A 5,787-nucleotide genomic window follows, 5' to 3' on the forward strand; every position below is an offset into this window, starting at 1 on the left:
GAGTACACTGAGCAAAGGCACAGAGTGTCTATGCAGAAATCAATATTGAATTAAAACACTCCCCACTCATGAATACAAAAACAGAAATGAAAAATGGGTAAGGGGGCCATTGGAGCTGCAGGACTCCATAGTCAGCTAATGAAGGTTATGTTGCATGGCAGAATTCAGTAATTGCAACGCACAAGTGAGGTATTAGACAGGATGTGGCTAATGGAAAACAATCACATTTAACATGGCTCCTTGGTTCTAGTTGTTCAATAAGTGAGCAGCAGGCTGGCACACAGCAAACAGGAGGCAGGGGGGCTCTGCGCGGCACAGTGTTTTAATGTGATCGGACTATAACAGACAATCTATTTACAGTGTGCTCTGGGGAGCTAATAAACAAATGTTGAGTAATTTCAGCCAGCAGTAATTACCCTTGCAGCTGACAAGGAGAGTGTGATACTCTCTCCTTCACCTCCGGCTCAGTCCAGGAGGTGTGGGCTCTTCGGAGCAGTCCTCTTCTGCTCGTATAGATGTGGCTGCTGGCCAGCAGTCAAACGCACAGGATCATTTACAGTACACCACTTTGCTCACTGCATCACATTCTGCAGAGGGGTTTTGTTGTTTTTCGAGGGGGAAAAGTCAGCATATGGCTATTGATGTGATGATTTGTAGAGATTGACAATTTCTACGTGGTAAATAGTTCATATATAATCATACGAGAACAAAAACTCAAGCAGCAGCTCAACTGCTCGGGCGGTGATCAACATCCGTGCGTGCTTTCAGCGAGACTTCCCATTTCCTTTATTCACATACTGTTGGACTCTATCCCCATGTATAAATCAGAGAAACAAATATTAAGCTCGGAAAGCAAACAGATTACTCTGCAGGTTAGACAGGAGTTCAGGCCAAAGGCATCTTTATCCGGGGAGCTCAGTCTTGATCCTTCCGTTCTGGCGAAATAGATTTTTATGCAAATATGTCTCCATCGATTGCTGCCCCTTCCTTTCTTTGATTGAACTGGACGGAGGAAACCGCATGTAATTAGGTAGAGATAGTCACTCGGGAATAATCACTAATGAACATGTTTACATCAGTATAGATAAGATGATCGGTTGCATAAAACTGCCACTTAACAGTTTAGTCAGGGCTTGTGGCTGGAAAAGATTACATTTATTGTACATTACCTGTTATTCTGTGCTTCTAGAGGCTTGTTTCTTTTTTTTAAAGCAGCTGGTGCCAACCTGCAGCATTTGCTGTTGCATACTGTACCTCTGTCTTTCTGACCAGTATGGCACAAAAAATGCCACATATCAGATCCCTGAGTTTTCTGCAGAATAACAAGGAGGGAGTGGAGCAGTGACGTGAGGGGTCCAGTCTGAGGGCCTGACAGACGGATAGTGCGCCAGCCTGTCCCTTATCCTCAGACAGGCAGATGTCCCCTCTCCCTGCGTGGCCGGCTGCTGACCAGGGGAGAGCCAGGCGGCTGTTGAAATGAAGGAACTTGAGAGCTCCTCAGGGGGCGAGCTGGTCATTTGATGTCCAGCACAAGGGCAGGGTGTGATGCTGAATGAGCTGAGGGAGAGAGGAAGACTCTGCAGTCTGTTACAAAGGACCTGCCTGATGGATAGGGAAGGAGGGAAAAGTACTGAGCTCAGACAGACCATTACTGTATTTCGTCTGTTTTGTCACAATGAAAATGGTCATGAAGCACGTGTAGGAACACTTAGTGGGGAGGATGCAAAGTTTTAAGAATCATCCTTATTAAGATACAACTGAAAGTATTGTAGACGAACATGATAACAACAAATAAAAGACATTAATTCACAACAACGTGGCCTCTGTGGGCATGGAGTTCGGTGATCTTTGGCATTTTGCATTTTATCCACTACTATTACTACCACTAATATAATATTAATAACTGTGACTAAATAGCTATGACTAAGATCCCACTGAAATACGTGAGGTGCAGGCACAATGAGGCCGCAGCATCTTTCTTACCTGGCCTGCAGGTTCAGTCTTTAGGCGATGGAGAGCCCTTTGAAGGCTACAGAGAGGCTGAGATGAGAGGCAGCCCTGCCTGCAGAGGGATCAGCCGTGCCAAAGTGCCAGCACCACAGTGCTGTAATTAATCGCCAGTGATGGCAGCTTCAGTCCTGCAGCCTTGCTCAGCGTCTCCCTCCCAACGCAATATTGTGGTCAGGATATGTTGGGCAACATTAAGTGCCTTTGTTGCATGCAGTTTTTTTTTGAAAGGTGGCGGCAGTGGTGTGTGTGCTACAGGGGGGCTGGTGTGTCCTGGGATGGGTCTCGAGGTATAGGACTGCCTCCGGAGAGCGACAGTGCATAAGCCGTGGCTACGTCCCTTTCATCTTGGAGGAGATTTGGAGAGGTTTCAGACCACAGAGACTTCTTAATTCTCACTAATTCATTTGCGCTCCAGATTCACTAGGCCTGGGATAACCTGAGAATGATAATGAACTCGCGAGGGTGCATGGTCCCATGCCTTTGAATCTACTCCGAGCACATTCAGATTATCTTTTTTTGTGAATCTTTCCACAGGAGAAGAGTTAAGAGGGTATAAGTGTCGTCAGATGTCCTCCAAGTTGGCAAGTTTGTACGAGAGGAACGGCAACTTTAAATATGGCCGTCACCACACCAGGTTCACACAGGTTTTTGATTAGAAATCATCAGCATTTATAATGAATATTTATTTGCAATTCACATGGATCCTCAATCAATGAACTCTACCCACCAGTTTTTTTTTTCCTTCTTCACGTTGCGTCCAAACAATTAAACATTATCATTACAAATGAGGGAGCAGGCTATTTACATGTATGGATTTTTTAGTATCATACACATGGAAGTACAGCCTGTGTATCCACGTCCTTAAGGCAAGTAATGTTTACTGTTCTAAAATATCTCACCACTATTTGAAACTTTCAATAACAGTGGGAGTGTTGCAATTGAATGAATGCCTGGTATTTAAAAAAAAAAAAAAAAAAAGACTCACTGTTTTTGTCCTTTGCTGCGTTGATCGTGACTGAAATTTAGACTCAAAGAATTTTCCATACAGTTCTTTATCACACGCTGACAATGAATAGAGAGATTTTCAAGAGATTTATAGGTCTGTGGAGTTCTGAGGGAAAGATTGCAAACTCTTGTGATAAAAGGGAGGGAAAGCTGTCTTACTTCAGGGCCGGTCTCATCTTTGGTCAAACAGAAATGAGCTTAATTTGTGGGTCTGCCTGGGGAATTTCAAAGGAAAAAAGCTTTGAGTGACGCCGAGCTTGAGCTCCCTGATGTTGGTGAGATGAATGAGAGCAGGGTCTTTAGGCTACAGGCCTTCTCACACTCCCACATTAACACACGTCTTTCAAGTTCTCATCAGGATAATTGTATAGGATGCAGTGAAATGCAAGACGGCATTAGGCAGCACTTGTCATTAGTCTGATGAGGATACGTGTACTCGTGTGACATGATATGGTAAATATTTGACCGCCGTTTTAAAGTGATGGCACACAGATTGTGACACTAATGACGGATGAGGAATTACAGATTACAGAAAAAAGTTGTCATTATAGTTTATGATACTATCCACGTTTTTATGTTTTCTCAGTATAATTAGTACTGTCTGTTACGGACGAGTATTGGGTCACATGTAAAAAAAAAAAATTCTGAGATTAGTCAGAATTCTGAGATTAATCAGTATTTAGAATTCAGAAAAAAGTCAGATTTCTGACTTTAATCTCAGAATTAGGAGAAAAAAGAGTTCAGAGTTCTGAGATTTAAATCAAAATTCTAAATTTAGCCTCAGAATTCAGATTTTTTCGACTTCAATCTCAGAATTCGGACTTTTTTCTACTTTAAACTCAGAATTCTGACTAAATCTCTCTCAGAATTCATGCTGTTTAATTTTTTTTTACATGTGGTCCTAATACTCTTAGATAACAGTAAAATATATTGTTATACATATATATGGAAATGTAAGTCATTATTAATATACACCATTTGTTAGCATACATTATGTGATGTAAATGGTGAATGGGCTGCGTTTGTATTGTGCTTTTCTAGACTTGATGACTACTCAAAGTGATTCAAACCGCAGTTCTGCCATTCATCCATTCACACCCATTCACTCACTCTGCAGTGCATCTATACACAGTGCTTTTCTATCAGACATCTATTTTACCTATTCACACACACACACACTGCTGGCACAGCTACCAGGAGCAAATTGGGGTTAAGTGTCTTGCCCAAGGACACACGTAGACTGGTGGAGACAGGAACCTGTTGGAAGACAACTCCCTGTAACACTGATCCACATGTAAAGACCTAATCTATATTGTGTGGTAGCTCAGTGGATGGATGCCCCCCATTTATTTGACGGATACATTAATAAACTCATCTGCTTGGAACAACACTTATTTACTGTCTGTATACAACTTATGAGTGCTAAACAACTTTGGTAGAGAAACTATTCGTGTTGAAATAGTTGATAAAGTGCTTTATCTTTACTCCAAGTAATACCAAGCTATAATATCTAATGGAAAGAAATAAAAGAAACCCAGACCTCCGTGCAGGTTCCAATTGCAGAAAATACAAGCATTCATTTTCTGCCTCTTGGTGTTTTTCAACAGAAGCCTTACTGTGCTATTGTATGGAAGTGGCTGGCCTTGATAGAATGACCTAACATTTTGACAGGACAAAATATAAAGCTGCTCTTTATTCTGTGGACAATTCACCAGATGTAGGCATGGGAATGGCTTTAATCAATAGAAATGTGGGTGTACTGTGATTTATTTCAGGCTTTACTTTATGTACAAAGAAATCTCAGACATCGCTGAGTGCAGGCATAATGGGACCCACTCAATTTTTCCCTGAAAGCTGGCGTTGTAATGTTACAAGCGCTATCTGATCAGCCTCACAGGCTTCCCAACGAGACAGATGATTAGGTGCGGCAAACAAGCCTCATCACCGGCTAACATTGATGACTCGGCACTGCATGACAGACAACTCTATTTGTATCAAGATAGGGCGCTGACAGTTGTGTATCAATCAGAATTGAGTTATAACGGAGAATACGAAAAAGGCATTTGTAATATCATTAAATCCAGATCTGCCTCTCTTCACATCTGGCAGGCAGCCATGCATGTGAAGCGAGGTTAAGCGACAAGAAGAGAGGAAAAAAAACACTCGGGGCAATCATTCCTGGCAGTACGCTGGCAGGTGCCGAGGTTTTTTTTTTTTTTTTTCTTTTAAAATTTTGATATGTTTCTCTGGACCTCAAGGTTGTGTGCAATAACAACGTACAGATTTGCCTATGTCATCAGATTTTGACAAACTTCTCATGTGGTTTTGACAGTCATCTTCAGCCATCTGCTTCTTCCTCTCTACTCCTCCTCTCCCTGATTCAACTGATGGGGATTTTTTTTTAAATTGTGTTTTGCTGCTCACGTGTTTGCATACATACAGTTGCCTTCAATTAAAGCTGTGGAGCCACATGACAAATATTCATTCAATGTTAAGTTTTCTTGATATCTCAGGTTTTTCTGTCTCCACCTACTTTGGCAGCACATGTCTGTCATAACTGAATGCTAGACTAGACAGGGTCAACATCCTATTGATCCAGTGTGTACAATTAATACACTTAATTAATATAAGTATTACTTAATAATGAAAATAAAGTCATTATCACCAGATTGAGCCATTTTGGATCATCATGTTTTTAGGAAACGTCTTTTTGACTTATGTTGCTCACTGAAGACAACATAAGTACTTGAACGCATTGGGTGAGGTAACGGG

Source organism: Solea solea, chromosome 2, assembly GCF_958295425.1.
Source record: "Solea solea chromosome 2, fSolSol10.1, whole genome shotgun sequence".
In the NCBI taxonomy this organism is placed as follows: Eukaryota; Metazoa; Chordata; class Actinopteri; order Pleuronectiformes; family Soleidae; genus Solea; species Solea solea.